The 25,365-nt window shown below is 47.6% G+C and overlaps 1 non-coding gene across 1 annotated transcript; it reads right to left on the reverse strand.

Moving 5' to 3' along the window:
• Positions 1-16,100: 16,100 nt before the first annotated feature.
• TRNAV-UAC (transfer RNA valine (anticodon UAC)) lies at positions 16,101-16,173 on the reverse strand. The gene has a single exon. It is a non-coding gene; the product is annotated as a tRNA-Val (tRNA).
• Between the last annotated feature and the right edge of the window lie 9,192 nt (positions 16,174-25,365).

Genomic DNA, 25,365 nt, shown 5'->3' on the forward strand with positions numbered 1-25,365 from the left:
GGACGACCCGACACGCCAGAGCTTCACTTGGGGAGAGGCTCTGTAACAGGCCTCCTAACACTAGCTGATAAAGCTCAACTCATTAACATAAGATTGCCTAAAATTGCCTATGCATTCCTATCACTATCTCTTGTGTCCTACTGCCAGCATAGCCTTGAAGTCTTGGCAAGCGCGCCTTGCTCTGCAGTAGTTCCCATGGCAGTTATTTTGCGGCTTTTCACCTTGCACAGACTGGTCTCTTTAGATTCTCCTGAGGATTCACAGAGGGGTCGGACTGCACTCTCGACTGTTACAATGTCTTCTCGCACCCTACAGCCTCCCTTATCCTCAGAATGATTTTACCTTAACTGTAATTTGGCTTGTTTGAGAAGAGAAGTGTATATTTTCAATTCTCTCCAAAAAAGCTTGGGCAAGGGCCACTAGCAGGAATAAAAAGGGAACTTTAAAGACTGGCACAGAGGTTCCAAGACCATGCATTTGCAAGCGTTTTTAAAAAGATCTAAATGCTCCTCTTCATTGTGGGCAAAAGGAGTATTATACAGCATGCCTGTCTGAGCACAGCAACCACAAGAAGCAGCACAGCACTTTCCATATTCTCGACAGGCTGGCTTTTCATTTCACACACCATTTGGAATTTGCTGCGGTGAGGCCAGCAAGCCAGTAGCACCAAGAAAAGGGAAGCAGCAAAACACGTGTGTTGTTTCTCAGGTGAGACACAACTCTAACTACACAAGAGCATAACTGACTGACTAGATAGGGCATATAATTTTTGTACACACCAAAACAAGCAAAGATTAGTAAATACTTTGCACTTCTGCTGCTGATCCCCTCATCCCTAGGTGCTTTACAAAAATTAGTGAATTCAGTGTCACAATTCCCCTGTGACGTAGTTAAGTTGTTTTATTTTCGTTGTATGTACAGATAGAGAGCTGGGACATAAAGATCTTAGCAGACTTGGCCCCTCCCTCCAATCTCAAAGTGAATCTAGAACTGTAGAAAGGTGGGCCCTAAACAACCCCAGGCACTGGAGCCCTCTACATTGCAGCAACAATGTACATTTGCTCATCCTGCCCCCTCCTCCAGCCCTCCCACCCCCACCCCATCATGCACTACAGGCTGCCTTAACTCTGAGCTGCAAGGTTCAAAGGCTCGTGATACAGTAATTCAGGCCAAAAGTTTCAAAACTGCCCCAGTGATGTAGGGGCCCACGTCCCATTTTCAAAAGGGACTTAGGCACTTGGGGTCAATCAGGCTAGGATTTCACCCCTGTGCAGAGTGGCCCAGCAAACTCACCCTGTTGCCACTTACAGCTGCTTAATAGGGCTTTCCTGGAACTTTAGGGAAGCGAAGGTCATGGGCTGTTCCTCCTCACGGGAGAATTCCACTGACTGAGTCTCATGTGTATGGGGGAGATTTGAACAAAGTTGATTTCATCGGAATTAGGCATCCCGGTTCTTTTGAAGATCCTAGCAGATGCCTATTGTTATCTTAAAGCACCTAAAAATGCATTTGAGAATCTGTCCCTCAGAGATTAGTTTGCTTTTGAAAACGGGACTTACTTTCAAAATTGGACCTGACGTCTTTACACCAGTGTATTTGTTGACTGTTCTACAAAGATTGCCAATAGACACCGACATAGCCGGTGTGGGGCTCCAGGGGGACACGTTCTCCTATCTGCTCTCCTTTTGACGTACCTTCCCCCTTAGCCCAGTTGCAAGACTCACACATTTTCACTTCTAGTTCCCAACCTAACTTTATTCATGTGCTTTCCTCATGGCCTGCAGGGAGCCAGTTTTGATGTAGCTATGAGTGTCTCCTTGGCTAAGGCCACCAATTCATTTCAGTAAGTACCAGCCAGAGTAGAATTTGAGCCAGAGGTATGAATGGTGAAAAGTCAATATCTCATATGCTATCTCCTGAACCAGCCACTTCCCCAGAAAGAAAGAGATGCTATTTTTCCCCCAACTTTTCTCTGCTCTTTAAACCTGCTAGGAATAGATTTCCCATCACTATTTGCATGGGCTGCAATGTTCAATATTCTTTCCTTTTAACACAAATAGAAAATAATATTATAAATGTAGTATTTGGCAACTTAGACATCTGTATCGAAATCGTGATAGCATTGATGTAAGAATCTTCAACTGAATTCAGTGGACAAGGAATTCACCACTAGTAGCTCTTAATTACAGATGATCACAAAAGAAAAATTATGAAAACTTCAACATTTTAAAATTGCTTCTGTTTCATAACATCCAAAATAACGCCACTTTAGAAGCCTAGAGGGCTTTTTCTTTAAATATATGGGAAATGTCTTGATCATTTTTTAAAGAAAGAATATTATCATAAATCATTATCAAAATGATTGTTACTGTGTTTTGGCAAATGGAAACAATTCAATAACCATTTTGACGATGTTTTCAGCAATGTTTTTGATACATTCCTCAATAAAAAGGCATTTGAAAAATTACTTGCAAAAAACAAATAATTTCAGAAGCAGTTCTTTAGATTTTTTTTTTGCTTTTGAAAAAGGCCCCTTTTCATATTATTTTTCATCTGAGAAATGCTGAACAGCTCTGATCTTAAGAGTCACACCATTCTTCCTTAGTACTGATGGGCATAAGGTATAATGCTGCCATTATAGGTACTGAGATAGCTTGGGTTTAATTTAGGGTGGCACTTAATGTGATTGGGGTGTGTTTGTTGTTGTCAAACCTACTGCTAATCCTTTTTTCATGCATATACAGACACAGACAGAAGAATGAAGGATAAGTGCAGTGAATGTGACATGCTATATATATATATATATATATGTATATAGAAAGCTCAATGTACACTTTATCTCCATATGGATTTGGGACCAGCAGCTACTCAGGCATTAGGAACAAGAGCTTGCCTTAGCACCATCTGCTGCTGCTGCTGTACTAGGGCCCACTGCAAATATAAGAATCAATCAAAAAGTGAATGTCAGACTGAAGAAAACAGCCGTTCAGCACAAGATAACTGCTTGTAGGCTACTTGACTGACCTGAGGGAACTTTTTTGATGCTGTAAGCTATATGAAGGCGTTGATGGGAATTCTAAGGGATTGGTATAAAAGAGTAGAACATAGTAATTGTTAACATACAGGAGATAAATGTGCAGTTTAACGGGCACTTCAGGCAGGAAGGAGACAAAAACATGAATCACAGGAAGCAAAGTTTGAAAGTGATGGCACAAATCATTTTTTGCACGGATGATGCAGAAATGTGGGTGGCCTATCAAATGAAGCAGTGTTGGGATTCACAGGAAAATAGAAACAAATTACAATATATCCCCCACACACCCAGTCAAGTATTGCCAAATGTTTGGCTTAAACTCATAAGCTTAAGGAAATTAAAGACTGACAAATCAGCCACCTGCAAACTAAGAAAGGAGAAAAATAGGCTATCATAACAACATTCAAATAGCTGAAAGGCGCTGAACTACCATGTGAAATACACTGTGCTACAACAAGGAATAACAATAGGACTAGTTTGGGAAAATTATCTTGATCGCAGCAAGCATTAGGCTAAAAATAATAGACATGGCTATGAATATGTTGGAACTTCAAAAACTAGACTGGACAAAATAATAAAAATACACCAGATGGAACAATTTTGCGTGCTCACAGGCAGGAACTGGATTGTGTGCTAAGTCTATTCCATTTCTGATTTCTGATTTTCTTTGATCCTTAACGTGGTTACATAGTATGTGGAGAAATCCTGCCCATTGAAATTAGTGGGAGTTTTGCCTTTGATTCCAATGGGGCCAGAATTTCAAATGGGACTATAAATGTATCTACATGTAACTGACGCTAGTATTACCTGGTAACAATGGGATTAATTAAGGATGGAGGGTAGCTGTGACCCCCTACCTTTTTATGTATTATCAGTTCATATTAAACTCATATTATTGATGGTTTTCTTAAACTTAAATTTTGGATAGCTCCAAAAATCAGTAAACAATTCTCAAATTCCCTTTAGATATCTTTTTATCCAGGATAGTAGTTATTTTGAAACCTTTCCAGTACAACTCTGTTTTTCCGGCAGTTTCTGGAATCCTCAGAAAAATCTTTGGGAAAATTAGGATTTGTACAATCAGAAATGCAGGATTATATTGTCAAGGGTCACAGCCAAACTTCTCTTAAGAGTTTTGATTTATGAGAGATCATCCCTTTCATATTATACAGAACCTCATTTTTCAATAACTGTTATTTACTCCCTAATTCAGAATCATTAAAATCTTTAGTAAAAAGTCATATTTTGGAAATTATATGTCAGTTGTTAAAAGTAGCAATTATTCAGTGAAATAGTTGCTAAATATTCAGAGAACTAAGAAAAATCATCTCTCTTGTTCTTGTTCTCAAGTGCAAGTGTGCTTAAATTACATATCGGCTCTAGAATTTTTTCCTTTACACAAATTCTTATGTCTCTAATAGGATTTATAGAAGAGCTCACTCTCTACCCCGTAATCAGTGGCAGACTGCAGAGGGGTAAACAAAACATGCAATGTAAATGAAAACAGCCAAAAGTGCCTGCAGCTGGGCACAGTGCCTACCTTTGTACCAGAACAGAAGAGACAGCAGGATGTTTTCCATCTTGAACTGCATCTCTTCTTTGGACTGTCAAGAATGGGTCCCTAGCGGTGCTGCGCAGCTTTCTGAGGAGTGAGATTAACTTAAGCAGAGCCTCATTAAGCACCTTTCGCTTCTTACCTCTTACAGTTTTACCAAATAAAAACAAGCCCACCCCACACTACTACCATCAACAATGCTCCATCCTAGAAAAGATAGGAAGGGGAACAGTATTTAAAAGGCATGAAGTGTATATTGTGTATGTGTTATATTTCCCATTTCAATTTTTTTACCATAGCCACTTAGTGATAATTGTTTTCGAAAAACTGTCATGGTTAGAAAACATCCCTAGTTATGTTTTCCCAACCCACAAAGGACTGAGAGCAGCAATGACTTAATCTAGGAGAAGCAGCACATTTGACCTAGGGAACAGCTTATCTGCTGATTACTTGTAAATTCTTGAACTGAAAAGAACGTATCATAAGAAGCCATCCTTTGCTAAAAGTGCTACCTCACAGATTCTTCCATTAGAGCCTTTGTCAGATTATTTAAATTGTAGGCCATTATATTAACAGTTTTAAAATAAAGACGGTGAGGGCCTTTTCTTGAGTCTAAAGACTTCAGTTTTGGATTGGGGCCTAAAGCCCTGTTAATTACTTATCGGTAAAGAACATTTTTGGTGTTACTACAGATAAAGAGATTATTTCCTAAAAAGAGTTGCAGGAGAGCTAAGATTTTACAAGTAGTCAGCAGATGAATCACTGCATAGGTCAAATGAGGTGCTGCTAGATTAAGCCGCTGCTGCTTTCTGCCCTTAGCTCTTTAGGGATTAAGAGAATGTCACATGACCAGGGATGTTGATTTAGCACAGTATGTTTAAGAAAAAATTACTGAGTCCCTGGCGTGGAGGCAAGGGGGAGAGGGGGGAGATATAGAAATACAACTTTAAAAAGTCAGACAGCCTGTGCATGCTCTCCAACCCCACAGTTCAAGTCAATAGAACTGTGCTTTTCCTGTGGTAATCATGACTAAATGTGACCATAATAGGGCAAGTCATCCTGACTGTAATGCCATCAATTTATACTGAGGGTGCGTCTACACTAGCCAGCTACTTCGAAGTAGCTGGCACAACATCGAAATAGCACGCGTCATGTCTACATGCACCATGTGCTATTTTGACGTTGAAATCAACATTAGGTGGCGAGACGTCGAAATCGCTATTCCCATCCGAAGATGGGACTAGCGCCCTACTTCGACGTTCAACGTGGAAGTAGGGTGTGTGTAGACGATCCGCATCCTGCTACTTCAAAATAGCGGGGTCCTCCATGGAGGCCATCAGCTGAGGGGTTGAGACGCTCTGTCCAGCCCCTGCAGGGCTTTATGGTCCCCGCGTGCAGCAGCCCTTAAAGCACCACAGACCCAGGTTTCCTGTGGCAGGAAGCTGAGAGCGTGCAGGCAGCAGCACACACACGTGCTAGCCCTGCACGCTTTCCAGAGGCCCCAGTCTGCACTGCCACCACCCATGGCCTCGAGCCAGCCCCCCCGAGCTCCCGCAGGCACCCCCAGCAGCCAAGCGGGGGGGCCAAAAGAGACGGGGCCCCTCCTGGTTGGAGGCCGAGCTCCGAGACCTGCTGGGGCTCTGGGGTGAGGAGTAGGTGCTCCACGTGATGGGGAGCAAGCAGCGAAATGCAGAAGCGTTCGCCCGACTGGCTGAGGGCCTGGCTGCCCAGGGTCACCCTGCCCGCACTCCGGATCACGTCCAGAGTAAGGTGAAGGAGCTGCGGCAGGGGTACACCCGGGCCCAGGACTCGGCCAGCCAGTCTGGGGCTGCCCCCGCTGCTTGCCCCTATTACAGGGGGCTCAGGGCCATCCTGGGCCCCCAGGACACCTCCTGTCCCCCGGCCACCCTTGACTCCACGGCCGACAAGCCCCAGCAGGCCTTGGAGCCGGAGTCCAGCCCGGAGGCCAGCCCTGCACCCCAGGGCCCACCCGAGGAGCACCCCCTCGGGGCAGCGGAGGAGGGATCCAGCAGCGAAGAGGGGGGGCTCCTCATAGACCTCCCCTCCCAGAGCACCAGCTGGGTGTCCGCCCACAGGGCTTCCCTCGACCGTGGCAATGGACGGTCAGGTACGTACCCCACAGAGCACACAGCCACGGGCCACGGGGAGGGGGCACCAGACATGACTGGGAGCCTCACACACCCCCAGTGGACCCCAACCCACAAGCGCCCAGCCACAGCACAGTCCCAGGACGGCGGCATGGCCACCAGCGCCCATCAGCACCCGCACCCATGGACAGCACTGTGCCTTAACCCCGGGGGCGGGGGGGCAATGCTATGGGGACAGCCAACAGGGACATCACACCCACCAACGGGGACGGAGACCCAGTACCCAAGGGGAGGTGGGTGGAATGGGCCACAGGCCAGGGCACAGTACTAACAGCCTTCCCCTCCCTCTCTCCCTCTCTGCAGCTGTAGCATCTGATGCCCCAGGCAGCCAGGCACTGTCCATTGTCCCTGACAGCCCACTGAAGGTCAGCCACCGCCAGCACCTCGAGACACCCCAAAGGCCAGCAGGACGGTCCCACCACCGCCGGACTCTGGGGATGGCCCCTGTGGACCCTCAGCTCCTGGCAGCTCTCTGGTAGCAGATGGAGGTGGTGGAGGAGAGACTGAGGTTCGACTGGGAGGAGTCCATCTGGCGGTGGGTGGCATGGGAGGACTTCAGGGGCTTCCGGGACATAGCCAGGTTGATCCAGGAGGCCGTCGCCCGGCTCCCACCCCCCGCTGCCCCCTGGGCCACCCTCCCCGCCGCTGCACCACCTGCCTCACCATTTGCCTGGCTGCGGGCTGCCCCACCTGCCACCCCACCTACCATGCCGCCTGCAAGTTCCCCAGGACCAGAGCCCACGGGGGCTGAGGAAAGGCCAGTGGAGGCATCCCGTCCATACTTGCTGGTCTTCCAAGCCCCCAGCCTGCCACGCCGGGGACCACGGACACGGGGGGGGGGCGGTTACAAGCCGTACCCACCAGGGGTCACGCCCCTCCACCCCCACCTCGGACTGATGGGCCAACAGCTGAGCCGTCCGCCGAGCCCCCATGTATATCGTTATCTCCCTTTGTATATTGGTTGCAGTTTCTGTTGTGCACAAAACAAAGTTAGCAGTTTTCAAAAAAAAAAAAAGGTTTTATTTTTCAAATAACTGGAGGCGTGTGCTTGTTGGGGGTGTGGTGTGGGGGGCGGTGTGTGGGCAGTGCAGACTGTGTGGTGGGGGGGTCCTCTGGGGAAGGCCAGGGAGGTGCTCAGGGGTCTCCCTGATTGAAGTGAGCCTGCAAGGCCTCACGGACCCGTACCCCTCATGGTGGGCCTGGCAGCTGGGTGCGGCGGCCAGCTAGGGGAAGCCTGTGCCGGCATCAACCTCTGGATGAAGGCCTTCCCCTTGCTCTCGACAATGTTGTGGAGTGTGCAGCATGCACCCTCAACCTGGGGGATGTTCTGGAGGCTGATGTCCAGTCAGGCAAGAAGGCACAGCCAGCGGCCCTTCAGACGGCTAAAGGTCTTCTCCACCACCTGGCAGGCGTGGTTCAGGTGGGCGTTGAACTGCTCCTGGCTGGCATTGAGGTGGCCAGTGTACGGGCACATGAGCCAGGGCTGGAGGGGGTAGGCCACGTCCACCACGAGGCAGAGGGGCACGGTGGTGTCCCCCAGAGGGATCTCCCTCTGGGGGATGTAGGTCCCCACCTCCAGCCAGCAGCACAGGCCCAAGTTCCTAAAAACATGGGCATCGTGTGTGCAGCTGGGCCAGCCCACGTACACGTCCTGGAAGCGGCCCCGACTGTCCACCATGGCCTGCAGGACCACGGAGTGGTAGCCCCTGCGGTTTATGTATCTTCCTCCGCTGTGGTCCGGGGTGCAGATGGGGATGTGGGTCCCGTCCAGGGCCCCGAAGCAGTTCAGGAACCCCATGGAGGCGAATCCGGTGACAGCTGCGTCCAGGTCCCCGAGTCAGACAGCCCTTTGCAGCAGCATGGCATTGAGCACACAGACCACCTGTGGGGAGGGAACACAGGTGCCCATGAGGCTGTGCAGGGTGCCCCAGGGCCCTCCCCCCCAGGCCCCCCTCCCGGGCACCTCCCTGGGTACCCCCGCACCCAGCCCCTTACTCCCTGGAGCCCCTCCCTCCCCGGCACCACACCCGACCCCCCCTGCACCCCAGTGGGTGCATGCCCAGGCCTCCTTACCTCCATGACGATGGCCCCAACCATGGCCTGTCCCATGGAGCGGTAGCTGTCTGGAGTGTCCAGCTTCCAGACGGCTATTGTGACCCTCCTCTCGTTGGGGAGGGTGCGCCGCATCCGGGTGTCCTGGTGCCTGAGTGCGGGGGTGAGCCACTGGCAGAGCTCCAGGAAGGTCTGCCGGCGCATGCGGAAGTTCCGCAGCCACATGTTGTCGTCCCAGTCCCGCATGACCAGCTGCTCCCACCACTCGGAGCTGCTGAGGTAGCTCCAGAGGCGGGGGAGCAGCCGGCGGGGGAGGAAGAGGGGAGCCCGGTAGTCAGGGGCGTCCCCGTCTGCCCCCGGGGAGGGCTCCTCTGGCAGGAACCACTGGGCATCCTCCCAGGCAGCACCTAGCAGGGTGTTTGCCCCCTGGTTGACTACCTGGGGGGCTTCCTCTTCCTGCTGCTGCTGCTGCTGCTGGGGGTCCATATCTGCTGTGACTTGGTCTGTGAGAGTGTGGCTAGCGCTCTGCGGACCTCGTGCTGTGCAGGCCGGGTGTGTCTGGGAGGGGGTCTTTAAAAGAGTGGCTTGCTGTTGACCCGGAAGGGCTAGTCCAGCCTGTGACGCAGTCCGCGGGCTTTCCTGGCACCTTGTTTCGACGGGGAGCGCTTGTGTGTGTGGACGCTCTGCATTTCCTTCCGGGGCGGCTCCTTTTGACGTTCCCCATCGCTACTTCGACGTTGAACATTGACGGCACCAGCTCTGGAGGACGTGTAGACGATATGGGTCGGAGTAGCCTATTTTGATGTTCTTACGTCGAAATAGGCTACTTCAACGTAATGTGCTAGTGTAGATGTAGCCTGAGTGAAACTGAGGAGCCCTATGGCCCAATAGTGTACATCTACACTTCAATGAAAGACTTGTGGTGGCTTGGTCATAGATGGCTCAGGTCAGCTGACTTGGACATGTGGAACTCAGACAAAGGGGCTAGAAATTACAGTGCAGATGTTCGAGCTGGATTTGGAGTGTGGGCTCTGAGACGCTCACAATGTGTGAAAGTCTTATAGCCTAGACTCCATCTCAAACCCAAACATGTGTACTGCCATTGTTAGCCCTGCAGCCTGTATTAGGATACGGCCTTTTTCTGTGGGACATATTGCCAGGCCTAAAGCTTCGGGCCTTAATCTGCAGTCCGATTAAAAGAGCAGGAGCCATCAACTGAGAAACATGAAGTTACATCCTCGCTGGTAAAAGATCTTACAAAACCGCAGAGTTTTGGGGGTCAGCCTGAGCCCACAGAAGGATGACGGTGGATGCCTAAACTGAAAGGGTTATGTCTGAGCCCTAGGAATGGGTAAAAGTGGGTACCTCAAAAGAGTGTGCGTAACAGAGAATTCTGTGCAGGTAACACCAAGAACGTGAGTCAAGTGACCTGAGCTCTGGGACTGGAGACTGCAAGTTTTTTCACCAATCAAGCCCTACCCATAGTTGCCATAACAGAGCTGGTCCTTTTTGTGCAATGTCACAGGGTGAATTCTACACACAGGGACAACATCTACACAAGATGCCTCTGTCGACAGAAGTCACTGTTGGAAGAGATTTCCTGCAAAACTTCTGTCGACATTGCGTCTACACATAAAAGCAGATCGAAACAGCAATCTACGTTGTGGACAGACAGAAGCCAGACTGCCCGGCCGTCTCTCAACAGAATGGCTGACTGGAGGCTCTGCAAACAGGGCTGCCCAGTGCACTGGAAGTCCCATCTGTCGACAAAAGGGCCCTGGAATGTCTACACAGATGTTTTGTCACCAGAACACTGTGAAGAAAGGTGTTATACCTGAACGGGGAGCGGTATAATGCTGCCAGCGGATGCTGAATTTTGTCAACAGACTGTTGACAAAGCACATTTAGCATGGAGACGCTCTGTGGGATTTTCCGTCAAAAGCCCAGTTTTGCTGGAAAAACGGTCTCATGTATAGGTAGCCAGGGAGTATAGTTGACAAGCAGCCTCAGGCCTAAGACCACGATCCTCACTGACCCACTAAGAACTTGCCCTTCCAGTGCTTCCCTCCTACCTCCTTTCCTCCCTGCGAAGGGAGGAGTGTTAAATGCCCACACCAACTGGAATGGCCCCTTGAAATGTGTGTTAACTACATGGGCAACAGGTGTCAGAGGCAGGAGAAGGCTTAGCCTACCCAATCTGCTTGTCTGGCCCTGCCCACACTCCAGGCTCAGGCTCCCTTCTGCTTCTCTCTGTGCTCTGCAGCTGGGACCCTGTGCCGATGGTGCCCAAATCGGAGGAAGGAGACAAAGGGCATAACTATCCCCATCCATCCAAGGCCATAGCCCTGGCCACGTCCGCACAGAGCCCTGCTAGGGAGTCTGGGCAGCTTTGGGGAGCCACAGCCAATCCGCAACCTGCCCAGGGTGTGGGAGGGCTGAGAGAAGCCCCCAGCCAGTGCCGCCGCCCCCCAAACTCCCCAGCTGCCTTGAGCAGGAGAAGGGTCGTCAACTCCACACCAGCTCTTGCAGCTTCCAGCCTGTCTCTGCCTGAAGGTGGGGTCTCAGAGCTGCAGGCTGGCTGCACTAAAGCAGTTGTGGGAGCTGGTGTGGAGTTGTGGGCTGTCCTCCTGCCCTGAGCAGTAAGGGCAGGGACACAAGCCATGGGATGGTCTCAGCCCCCCTGCACAGTGGGCAGCTGCAAGGCTGGCCGCAGCTCCCCACAGTTGCCTGCTAAGCTGTTGTTATGGCCGGGCTGCAGTTCCAAGGCTCCCCTGGCCAGAGGCACGCCAGGGAGAGCTGAATGAGCAGCTCTGGGGAAACTGGGTCCCTCCAGGTGCCTGACGGGGGTGTGGCTTGTACCTGGGAAAGAGGTTGCCTGCCTCCACCTCCACCTCCACCTCCACCTCAGGTTCCCCACCACCCCCTTTTGGGAGGGCTGCAGTGCCCTTGTGCTGGGGTGGGGACTGGGGGCTGGCCTGCACCCAAGGACTCTGGGTGGCTAAAGCTGGTGCTTATGCTGCCTGCCCACATGTTACTCCAGGGTAGGGGCCGTGCTGCTCGCCCCCAATAGTGGGGGGCACACGCAGCTGCATGCCTGCCCACTGCTCCAGGATCTGGGGTTGGAGGGCTTCTAGGCTCCAGTGGGGGAAAGGAGTGGACCCCGAGGCAGGAGGGGTGGTCCAGTTGTGGGGTCCATGCTCCTCACACCTGTAGTTCATTGGCTGCCCAGGCTATACAATCACTTCCACCTTGTGTTTAACTGTGACCCTCTGTCAGTTTCCCAGACCTGAAGGCAAACTCCGTATAAAGATGAAAGCTTTTCTCCCTCCACTACAGAGGCTGATCTAATAAAAGATATTTCTTCACTCACCCTGTCTCTCTAATTTCCTGGGGGTGATACGGCTGCAACAACACTGCATCTAACATGTAAGAGCATTTTATAAACAAAGTTACATGCAGTTTGAGACGGCCCACAGTTTAAGTCTCTGTTTTTCTGATTTAATATTGCATTGATTTTGTTGTGTGCAGGTAAAATCAAGGGTAAAAACAACCATGTACACACACAGGAAAATGGATGTACATCTGGCACTGCACTTCCCCCAGGCATTCAAGTAATGAATTAACATGGATGTAAAATCAAAGGCGTTTAAAGCCGTACAAATTAGGTTTATGTTTCGGAGAAAATATACTGACACTTAGCTCAAGGGCCACAAGCTCAGCAGCATGAGCACTGCCCTGCAGCCCTGTGTTAGATAATGCAGGTGGGATGAAGCCTTCCTCACATCACTGGTGATATCACCAATTACCTACTGTGCTGACCTCAGTGTTTCCCGCCATGCGTCACAATGAGGCTATTTGCATTCGGTAGCAGAAGTCTGAGTGTGGGCGGCGGCAGCAGCAGCAGGACTGTTATTATCACAGCAGCTATCAGCACTTAGAAACACTCATCCCTTGTTCATAGACGGCACAGGATGCTACTCCCTCTGTCTCTCTCCCTCACTTCCTGACAATGCTGCATGCTCCCCACAGTGTATGCTTCTGTGTTTCTATTCGCTGTATTGTCTCCTGGGTTACAGAATCAAAATATACTCTGTGAAGATGGGAATCTCGCATCAGTTCTGCACCCACCAGCATATGTTGACAATGTAGGGGGCTGAATCACAGATTCCTAGGGCAGCACTCCACAACCCTGCAAAGCAGCACTCAGTGTGCCTCAGAGCTGTGTCCCGGGAGTGCCACCCACCACTCCGCGAATGTGCCCCGCTGCTTGGTGGGAGAAGCGCGTGGTGGTGGTGGTGGCGGCAGTGTTTCTGGGCCAGTGGCAGCAGTAGCTCTGATGAGTTGCTGGTATCGAGTTAGAGAGGTGGGGGAGCAAGAGGGGATTGGGTTATATGTATTGGATGTGCGGTGAAGTTATGAGTGCTGAAGTGTGCCACAAGGTGATCAAGGTTGCTGAGCACTGTCCTGGGGGTAGGTTTTATGTTCCTTTATTGAGCAAAACTCTCACTGCAGTCCATGACATTTTACTTGGGTATGAACAAAAGGTGTTGGACGGAAAAGACCTCCTAGGACACAGCAGGCCTGATTTACACTTATAGTGGCAAGTCCATTGAATCCAGCCCAGATTTACACTGTGAAAAGAGGATCAAACAGATCTACTCCATCCATTCTGCTCCAGGAGGAGGGGACAGTTCCAGATTGCACCTTATGATCTGCTGCCCTGTGTTTATTTAGCCACACAACGTTTTACAGTGCTCATCAACACAGTATCTGAGCACCTTACAAATGTAAATGGATTTAGCTCCATGACACCTCAGTGTGGAAAGTATGCACTGGTGTGTTACTTTTTTTTTTTTTAATGAATTGGGTAAACTCACAAACCTAATTCATATTTGCCAAATTAGAAGATAAATTCCATAGACCCAACATAGACATGGGTAAACTCAGTTTGCCAGAGTTTAACCTGGATTACACTGCTGAAAGTATTGGTACCTCAATTTACAGATGGGGGAACCAAGTACAAAGAGATTAAACCCCAAAAATGCATCAGCTGACACTGATTTTGGGTGCCCAATTTGAATTGCTTTAGACCTGATATTCCAAAGATGCTGACTACAGTAAACTCTTGAGTTACGTGGGTGCTGCATTTTTGCAACCTCTGTGTAACTCAAATTTTTGTGCAAGTTGTGGGGAGACAGCAGGGCTGGTCAGTTTCCTAGCTCCCAGAGTGGCAGGGAGCCTGGAACCAGAGGGCAGCATGGTTTTCAACTCCCCTCCACTAGCAGAGAGGGGAAACTGAGCTGGGTAGCAGCCTTGGTCAGTTTCCTGGCTCCAGCCAGCAGAGAGGAGCTGGAACCAGGAGCAGCCTGGCTTCTGGCTCCTGGCTCCCCTTCACTCCTTGGAGCCAGGAAACTAACTAGGATTGCTGCCCTGATCAGTTTCCTGGCTCTGCAAGCTCCAGTGAGCCAGGAGCCAGGCTGCTGCCTGGTTCCCAGATCCCCACCACTCCGGGGATGGGAAACCACTCCTGTCAGGGACTGCAGCCTCACTAGTGGGTGCCACCCTTGACAGGAGTGGGAAACTTTGATTGTGCATATCTCAAAGGTTTCATGTTAAGTAGCACTTTAATTCACAAATATTCCTGTTAATGGGCACTGCTCAAGAAATAAGGTGATATTCAGTGCCACAGATTATTATTAAAACCTGGCACTAAATTAAAGCTGTCAGTGCTAAGTACTAACAGGTGAAACTAATATGTCCTCAGCTAGCCACCCAGAATCAGTAAGCACTTTTGGCCTTACCAGCTCTTAATACTCTACTCAACTAGTGTCTGTAGTAAAGGTGGGAGTAGAATCCAGACAGCCCGATTCCCAGACTCCATATTTATCCTTTGTATAAATATTTATACCTATGCAAAAATAGTTTAAAGCAGTGTTTCTTGAACTGTTTGAGACCATGGAACACCAAACAATAATATTTTTAATGTGGAACGCCTATGAAAATTTTCTTTAAAAAACATATACAAACAAACAGGTACTTCCTCAGCAAACATGAAGTAATTTAATAGGTATCATAGCAAAGAAGAAGTGACATGGCATCTGGTTTTAATTACAGAAAATATATACGAGCAGTGTATTTTTCCAAATGCTTGCAGCACACCTGCAATTTGTTCATGGAACACTGGTGAACATAGTTTAAGAAACACTGGTTTAAAGTGTTTCCAGATCAGAATGTTTATGTTTTATACACACTTTAAACAGGTGTAAATGACACATAAGGTGAATGAGGAGAATTGGACCCAAGATCACCCTTCCCCTCATACTAGGCTTGTTACCATTACAATATATCCCTCTGTTTGGAATAATTCTTCTGGTATGTTCTTCAGGGACATATGGTTCACTGGTATATTTCCCAGGGCTAGGCTGTCCCTCAATAGTTGTCCACAAACCACTTATAATTCAGATGGCTCATTGGTCACATGGTGCTGGCTCACGGCCTTACCAGCTGCAAAAGTACACTAACAAAAATAAAATTAATTACATATTTTCCTGATATTTCTTTGAGAGATAAGCACTTGCTCTAGGTGTCCCTGGAAATTTACAAAAGAAAGCCAAGTAGGCTTAGTGATTTGCTACCAAAACTGACCAATTTTCTGAACACTCATTTCAAAAATGTATTATTTTAAAAAGGGCATTTTTTCTGAAAAATGACTGACACCATACTAGTTATTTTTTTTCATAGTTAGAAACGTGCTTTTTGAAAAAGAGACTTTTCTAGCACATATAATTTTGTAATCTAAAGCAATTGTCAAGCTATTTCCTTTACAGGAGCTCCAGTTTTTGATCAAGGAAATAATTCAGTTTCAAATTTTTATTACAGGTGTTTCGCAAAGATTTTTAAGGGAAAAATGAGTCAATTTCTATCCCTCTGAAACAAAACCTGAAGAGAAGTGCTAATATTTTTCACAAAATGCCTATTGTTCATTTTTTTGAAAATCTCCTCTGCGCTATGCAATACCAAAGCGAGCGAGCCCCTGCAGTTGGGTCCAGTCTGCAAAACACCCTTAGCTCGCTGTGGAGGCAAGAGCAAGACCTAGGTTTGCACGTGGCTAAATGCCAGGCAGCTACGCTTCCCTCTGTGAATAGATGCTGCTGCAGTGCCCTGGGACACAGAGGTCAAACAAGTTTGTTTGGAAATGTAACTATAAATTCACATGAATAACGCTCCGAAGTGGAAAAACGGTAAGAGTGTAATGGCTCCCTTCCGCAACCCAAAACAATGCCCCAGGCTGTGGTTCCACTGGGGCTCGAACCCAGGACCTTCTGCGTGTAAAGCAGACGTGATAACCACTACACTATGGAACCGCCGCTCGCCAAGGAGCTCCCATCTCTAGCCTTACACAGAAGTTTACCTCATACGTTCCCACCCCGTCCCTGTGGCTATGCTTCCCCTCCCCCCCAGACTCCTACGCCTGCCTTCAGCGCGCGCCGCCTCGCGGGAGGAGAGGCAGGACCCTCAACGTGCGCGGGCCGCGCCGCGGTGCAGCCCTAGTGCAGAGCGCGTGGCGCTCACCGTCCCCACCCCGGCGCCTGCGCACAGCGCCGAGAGCGCGTGGCTTGACCCGCGGGGATTGCGGGCCAGCTGCCCTGAGTATTCTGTCGCGTGCCCGCTTCGGCGAGTGCAAGGGGGCAGGGGCTGCTCGCCCCAGCGGCCGACACCGAGCATGCGCAGACAGACCTGGGTGTGTGCGGAATTGCCCCAGAGACTCCCTGCCAGGCCAGGGATGCGCCTTTGGGCCCGTTGCCACGTTACCTCTCATGTTTCCTTCCGAAACATCCCCCCTCCCCGCCGCGTCGGCAGGGTGAGTGTCTGGATCGAGGCCATTTGAGTGTCACAGGTCGCTCGCCCCGGGGGCGGCCCCTGGCCCAGCTCAAGGGATAAGGAAAAAGCAAATAAGGGGCAAGATCTTGCCTAGAACCGCGCAGTGCCAGGGTTCCCACGTCTGACCTTTCACAGCAGAGCACACCCCTGCCAGGGAACGGATCTGGGTCAGTACCTGCCAGCTCAGCCTTCGGGTGCTGTCTACACTAGAACATGTTAATGCCAGGTGTGTTGGGAGATACTGATACAGATCCGCTCCGTCTCGGGGGGTCCTCTTTTCTATGTAGTAACCCCACTCAGTACCCACAGGGCGTCTGGGTCTGGAGACTGACTCTTCCTGCCCCATGGAGCGTACAGTCGGAAATTACAGTAATCTTACAGGCCCTGACACTTGGATAAACCAAGGGTTTCTGTCAAGCACTTTGGAAGATGATGGCAACTATGAGAGAGGTAGCCATGTTTGTCTGTATCTTCGAGAACAGGAAGTCCTGTGGCACCTTATAGACTAACAGATATTTTGGAGCATAAGCTTTTGTGGGCAAAGACCCGCTTCATCAGATGCATCTGATGAAGTGGGTCTTTGCCCACAAAAGCTTATACTGCAAAATATCTGTTAGTTTACAAGGTGCCACAGGACTTCTTGTTGTTTAGGAAGATGGGTTGTCTTTGGGTTTATAAACCGGGAAAAACTGAGGCCTGGAGGATTTAATGGCTTCCTCTTGGTCTCGGGGGCCAAATGCAACTAAATTTGTATTTTGTATTCACAAAGTTTGTCTTTCATGTGGTGACAAGGGGTAGCCCAGTTAGTCTGTATCTTCAAGCACAACAAGAAGTCCTGTGGCACCGTATAGACTAACAGATATTTTGGAGTGTAAGCTTTAGTAGGCAGAGACCCGCTTCGTCAGATGCATGTGATGAAGCAGGTCTTTGCCCGTGAAAGTTTACGCTCCAAAATATCTATTAGTCCATAAGGTGCCAGAGCACTTGTTGTCTTTCATATGGAATTTCTGGCAACCGAAGGGGCTATGTCTGCACTGGGTACTGTTCTGTTCTAGCTATAGCCCATTTTTCAACATGAATCTGCACAACGGGACAGGTGTAATTTTCTAAAAATCATGCTGCCATCAGTCTCCAAAGCACTTAATGAACAATATCACTGTTTTGTAATGTGTTTCGAAGACCAAAATCCCTTTTATCTCTGCTGATCAGGGAAATGGGTAGAAACGTAAGCACCATATTTTTTGTAGGCAATAAAATGCTTGTTTTGAACACGCTTTTTTTGGGTTATGTGAGGAGCACTTCACCAGACAAGCCATTTTATAAAACTATATAAACCATTTTATAACCACTTTATAAAACTATAATATAGTGTGATTACCTGGTGAGCAAACTTTTTACATTAGGCCCCACTTTTTGGCCCTGCAATTAGCAGCCTCCTCCCACCTGTCTAATATAATCCAAACTGACAGAAATTTTGGTTATGTTCATATGAAAAAAAAAACCTTTGGCACGTGTAAGAAAATAAGTATGTAGAACATAAAACCGTTAATTTGGGTATAATATGAATACACATCCATAATAACAGGAATATATTTCAGCAATTTTAATAAGATGGATGAGCCTGAGACCTGAGCTGATCATGCTGTATCCCTGTTATGAAATTTCATGCCCCTGAGGGGGTCTGTCTCCCACTTTGCACACTTACACAGTTGGGACAGAATGGGTATCTGGGTGAAGCACTAGCCAAGAAGATGGTAGTTGACCTAGGTTGTAGCGCTATCATGTTTAAACACAGTAGTAACTCAGTTCTCTAGAATGAGCAAAATCCACAGTCCCGTGCATGTGCTGAGGGTCCTGCAAAGAATTACGTATGATACTAATTATAATGGAAGTCAACAAGGCTACTCACATGCATAGAAGTTCTGTATGTGTATGACTATTTGTAGGATTCGGGGCCTATGTTGTTTGTGCCTCGATACAGATTTTCATGACGTGTCTGAAGGCGCAATTAAGAAGTATTTAACATTTTCAATTAATACATTTTGAAGTTTTAATACATTTTCAGCATGGGTTAAAAAGGCTTTGAAGGGATAGTAATAGTAAGCAGAGGGGTCGTGGAGACTCAAACTTGGTTTAACTATCTTTTTAAAAATGATGCTATCTGGACTGACAGCTTTGTTTTTATTTGTGTACATACAGTCAGTCTCCTGCTTTGCTTAGTTGCTCCCTTCTTGTGAACAAGAAGTGCACAGCTTCTTAAACGGATCTATTTCATGTCAATACCCAGCATGCAGACAAAATGGCTAAGGGGCAGGATGAGAGCTGTGAGATTCATCCTTATCCCTGCTGTTTCTGGGGAGCATGCCTGTGTGGGTTTGTTATAAATCAGTTATGGGACAACATTATATAATATATTGCAGCTTGTTTTAACCTTTTCACTGGGAGGGAAGCAGTGGAGATATTTTTTCTTTCGTGTTGAGGATAATTTTTTTTTTTTAATGAGGATAATACAAAAAAGGGTAGAATTTTATTCTTATACAATGCCCCTTTAAGAAGTTAAGGATAAATTTATCCTAACAATACTTACGTAGGACACACTGATGATTGGATGTGTTTGTGAGCAATAAGAAAACAAACCAGATCCATCTACTTTCTAAAATCTGCATAAGATATTCAGCTTTTTTCTATAAATGACAGAAGTAAAAAAAAATAAAATAGAAAAGTAAAGAGATCCCTAAAACTGTGTGCTCTTTAACCCACACCATTTTGCCTCTTGTTCTGGGTGCTAGGATAGCTAAAGGATAAGTAATCACCTTGGCTGGGAGGCATCCATTTTTAACTGGATCATATTGTAGCTTTAATGTGGGGGAACACAAACGATATGTTGAACGACAAGAGCTTTTGAGGTGCCATTTTCTCACAGTGTACTGTAACTTTGAGCATGTAGTGTTCTGTCAGTAGAGGGCTCTCAGTGCTTACTATTATTAGTTGAAACAAAAAGCAGTCAAGTAGCACTAGGTGAGCTTTCGTGGGACAGACCCACTTCTTCAGACCATAGCCAGACCAGAACAGACTCAATATTTAAGGCACAGAGAACCAAAAACAGTAAGCAACGAGGACAAATCAGAAAAAGATAATCAAGGTGAGCAAATCAGAGAGTAGAGGGGTGGGGGGGAAGGTCAAGAATTAGATTGAGCCAAGTATGCAGACGAGCCCCTATAGTGACTCAGAAAGTTCCCATCATGATTTAAACCATGTGTTAATGTGCCGAATTTGAATATAAAAGCCAGCTCGGCTGCTTCCCTTTCCAGAACGGTGTGATAATTCTTCTTCAGTAACACACATACCTTTAGGTCATTGACAGAATGCCCCATTCCATTAAAATGTTGACTAACTGGTTTGTGGATCTGGAGTGTTTTGATGTCTATTTTCTGCCCATTGACCCTTTGTCTAAGGGAGTTAGAAGTCCGTCCAATATACAAAGCATCTGGGCATTGTTGGCACATGATGGCATATATGATGTTAGTAGAGGAGCATGAGAAAGTGCCCGTGATTCTGTGAGTAACCTGGTTAGGTCCAGTGATGGTATTTCCAGAGAAGATATGCGGACAAAGCTCGCAGCGGGCTTTGTTGCAGGGAAAGGTTCCAGGACTGGTATTCCTGGGGTATAGACTGTGGCTGTTAGTGAGGATCCTCATGAGGTTGGGAGGTTGTCTGTAGGAGAGAACAGGCATGTCACCCAGGGCCTTCTGGAGTATAGCATCCTGATTAAGGATAGGTTGTAGGTCTTTAATAATTCGTTGCAGTGGTCTGAGTTGGGGGCTGTAGGTGATGACCAGTGGTGTTCTGTTCTTGGCTTTTTTGGGCCGATCTTGGAGTAGCTGGTCTCTGGGTATTCGTCTGGCCCTGTCCATTTGTTTTTTTACTTCTCCTGGTGGGTAATTCAGGTTTATGAATATTTGGTAAAGTTCTTGTAGTTTTTGGTCTCTATAGTTGGATCAGAGCAAATGCGATTGTACCTAAGATCTTGACTGTAAACAATGGATCAAGTCACGTGTGCAGGATGGAAACTAGAAGGGTGTAGATAAGTATAGCGATCAGTAGGTTTTCGGTACAGTGTGGTACTGATCAGGCCATCCCTGATTAGTACTGCAGTGTCCAGGAAATGTATCTCTTGCATGTTGTAATCGAGGCATAAGTTGATGGTGGGGTGTAGATTGTTAAAGTCTCTGTGGAATTCTTCTAGAGCCTCTGTACCATGGGTCCAAACCATAAAGACGTCATCAATGTATCTTAAGTAGAGGAGTGGTAATAGGGGACGAGAGCTGAGGAATCGTTGTTCCAGGTCAGCCATAAATATATTAGCATATTGTGGGGCCATGCGGGTGCCCATAGCAGTTCCACTAATCTGGAGGTATAAATTGTCCCCAAAATGGAAATGATTGTGTGTGAGAACAAAGTTACAGAGGTCAGACACCAGATTGGCTGTGGTGGCTGCAGGGATGGTATTCCTGATTACTTGTAATCCGTCTTTATGTGGAATATTAGTGTACAGAGCCTCTACATCCATTGTGGCAAGGATGGCATTATCAGGAACTTTTCCGATGTTTTGTAATTTCCACAGGAAGTCGGTGGTATCTCGGATATAGCTGGGAGCGTTGGTGGCATAGGGTTTGAGGAGGGAGTCCACGTAACTGGATAGTCCGGTGGTAAGGGTGCCAATACCTGAAATGATAGGGCGTCCAGGGTTTCCAGGTTTGTGGATTTTGGGAAGTAAATAGAATAATCCAGGCTGTGGCTCAGATGGTGTGTCTGAGTGAATGAGGTCCCGAGTAGCAGCAGGGAGTTCCTTCAGTAATAGTTGTAATTTCCTCTGGAATTCCAAAGTGGGATCAGCGGAGAGAGGTCTGTAAAATGTGGTGTTGGAGAGTTGTCTGGCTGCCTCCTGTTCATAGTCTGACTTATTCAGGATGACAACAGCACCCCCTTTGTCAGCTGGTTTGATTATGACGTCTGGGTTATTTTTGAGACTCTGGACAGCATGGCGTTCAGCATAGTTGAGATTGTGTCTCATTTGGCATTGTTTGTGTATAATGTCAGCCTGAGCACGGTTGCAGAAGCACTGTACGTAGAAGTCCAGACTTTCACTACGACCCTCAGGGGGAGTCCACATAGAGTTCTTCTTCTTTTGTTGTTGGTGGTGGGGGTCGAGAGAGTCAGACTGTTGTTCATAGGTGTGCTGGAAAAATTCCTTCAGACGGAGGCGGCGAAAGAAGGCTTCAAGGTCCCCACAGAATTGTATTAAGTTCGTGGGGGAAGTAGGGCAGAAGGAAAGACCCCGGGATAAGAGAGACTCCTCTGCTGGGCTGAGTTGGTAGTTTGAAAGGTTAACAGTGTTGTTGGTCGAGCTACTGTTATTGTGGTTGAAGTATCCTGAAGAATGAAGTAGTGAAGAAAATTTATTCTCTTTTCTTTTTTGTAGAAAGAGGAAGTGTGTTTTATAAATATCTTGTCTGGCATTGGTAAAGCCTCGTACTGTGGGGTCTTGCGTGGATGCCTGTTCGTTGATGACAATTTCAAGTTCAGAGAGTTCATTTTTGATCATCTTTTGTTTATTGTAAAGGATTTTGATCAAGTGGTTCCTCAGTTTTTTAGAGAGCGTGTTGCATAGATGTTCACTGTAATCAGTGTAGTATGTTGATTGTAATGGGTTTTTCACTGTCAGTCCCTTGGGTACAATATCCATTTTCTTGCATTTGGAGAGAAAGATGATGTCTGTCTGGATCTGGGTGAGTTTTTTCATGTAGTTGATGGATCTCCATTCCAAACAGCTAAATGTAGTGTCTTGCATGTTGCATAGTAACAGAGAGGAAGCCGTGCTAGTCTATACACTATCAAAACAAAAAGCAGTCATTGTTTTGATAGTGTATAGACTAGCACGGCCTCCTCTCTGTTACTATTATTAGTTGCTCATTCCCTCTAGTGCCTGATGCTCTTACTTAACTAGCTGTTCCTAATATATATGATCATAAACTGTAGGTTCAGTGAAACACAGTCTGTAGGTATTCTGAAACGCTTCTTTGCAATGTGGCATCTTCACATCATTTTAGTGCTAGTTAACACACCTAAGTAAGAACACAATTCAGTAAATCCACCTTGCCCAGCGTCCTGTCCTCTAACAGTTGCTAATGGCTGGTGTCCCAGCGGGAGTGAACGGAACAGGCAATCGTCAAGTGATCCATCCCCTGCTGCTGGCTCCCAGCTTCTATCAAACAGAGGCTGGGGACGCAATCCCTGCCCACCTTGGCTAATACAGCCATTGATGGACCTACCCTACATGAATGTGTGTAGTTCTTTTTAGACAATGGTATAGTCTTGGCCTTCACAACATCCTCTGGCAATGAGTTGCACAAGCTGACTGTGTATTGGTGTGAAGAAATGTTTCCTTTTGTTTGTTTTAAATCTGCTGTCTATTAAAAATTAAGAATCAAAGTTTGGTTCAGCTGGGGCTTCCGCATGTAAAACAAACCTCATGCCCACTACGTTACATTACATGAATTTCTCAAGGACAAGCTAATACAGGGACAAGGTACTGCCTGTGGGGCAGATCTGGTCCCCTGAGCCTTTTAATCCAGCCTGCGGCCTGTGCTTGCCTTGGAAAGTGGACCTCTGTTGCCTCCACCCTCAGCAAAATCTCTCAGCTCCTATTGGCCAGTTTTGGATATTAAAAGCTGTGGGTGGAGGCTGTGCATGAAGCCCTCCCTCACCAGCATGGACAGCCACAAAGTACAACCAGTGGGCAGGGATGCCTGCCTGAGAGTGTTGCTGGCCAGGAGCTGCTTAGGTAAGTGTCTCCCGGCAAGAGCCAGCTTCTGACACCATACCCCAACTCTCTCACAGACCCTGCACCCGCTCTGACATCCCTCCCCTGCCACCATACCTCATCCCAGATCCTGCACCCTAATCCCCTGACCCAGGGCACCACGCAGTCCCTCTGCACCATTTCCTCTCCCACCCCTGGTCACAAGTCCCTCTCAGACCCTACATCAGCTCCTACATCCCTCCCCCAGGCCAGAATCCTCTCCTGTACCCATACCCCCTCGTGGACCCTACCTCGTAGTTCTCTGCTCCAGGTAACAAACCCCTCTCTCACTCAAATTCCTTTCTCAGGCCCCATCACCTCCACTGCACCCTGTCCCCAACCCCAAGCTCCCTTCTGCACTCAGCCTCCATCTCAGACCCTGCACCCCTTCCGTAGAAAAGCATTGCCCTTGACCACTTGCCAAAATCTTGGACTGCCTCCACTATGAAAACTTATTGCCCACCCCTGAGCTAATACCTCTAGCCAGGTACCATCAAAGCTGATGGGTATTTATCTGTCAAACAGGCATTCTGTGTGAAGCAAGAGAGGTAGGGACAAACCGATCTGCATTTTAGCAAACCACAGCAAGGAACTTGTTACACAACCAGCCTCCTTTGTACATCCCAACAGTGGGAATGAACTTCATCTAGGAAAATGCATTTCATGAGACGACTGGACTATAACAGGAAAGGAAATCTTCATCTAGGTATCTCTCCCCATCTCACTCTCTTCTTTTTTCACCAAAGACGACAAAGGAAGCAGCCATTCGGCTTTGGGAGAGAGCCTGACATAAAATTTGCTCTTGCCTATTGTTGGGGATATGTGGTAAGAATTTTATAATGAAGCAAGTCTAGACAGTTAAACTTTAGCACCAGAAAACATTTTATCTTTATTTCATTTGTACCCATTTCTGACTTTTAATATCTTGTCCTTGTACTCATGTAAAATCTCCCCCTTCCCCCTGCACTTAAACTTGTTTTAGTCTTTAATCAAGACTATGGCATTGTCGTTAAACTCGGCTGTGTGGTAATTCTGTTTAAAGTAGCAAACTGTTGGACATTGCCACTGTGTGGGAACAATGGACCTAAAATATCTGAACTGTCCAAGACTGGATAGGATAGTGTGGAACACATATGGGGGGGTCGGAATTCGGGACTGGGAGTGTCTTGGGGTCACCTTGCAAGTGGTAAGCAAGGCTGATGGAAGCTAGAACTTGATTGGAGAGTGCAGGCATACTGCAGCTACATACAAACACTCAGGAGTTACAGCATTTTGGGCTGTAAATCAGACCCGCGAGGAGCTGAGTTACAATGTTCGGGGCTGCAAACCAAATTGGTGATAGGCCTTTGTCACCATCTGCTGTGCAAGCTGGGGTGCCTCACAATGCTTTGCTGCAATAGCTCCCACGCTAGGCCCCACACAAACATCCAGACAACATGCAGGTCCGTGCCTTATTTGTTTCCATTTCATTGTGTGATGGGAGCGATTGGATGGTAAGGCCTCTGCATACATACTGGAAATTATCTAGTATGCTTCTGGATGCTGTTAAAAATAACCATTTTCAGAGCTTTGTGGCAAAATGATGTAAGATGAAGAAGAGCGTGGCTGGCTCTGAAGGGCCACTGTGTCTGAATTGTGGTCATAGGTCATATCTGAAAATATCATTTAAATAACTTTGTCACGGGAGCCTCTCAGAAATAAGCCTGAAACAAATTTGAATTATATAGGTGACATGCATGCATGGTAATCAGGTTAAGAATTTACTGTTTTGAAACTATGTGGAACAAAATACATACATTTGTAATAACTGCAT

Source organism: Carettochelys insculpta, chromosome 1 (assembly GCF_033958435.1).
Source record: "Carettochelys insculpta isolate YL-2023 chromosome 1, ASM3395843v1, whole genome shotgun sequence".
Lineage (NCBI taxonomy): Eukaryota > Metazoa > Chordata > Testudines > Carettochelyidae > Carettochelys > Carettochelys insculpta.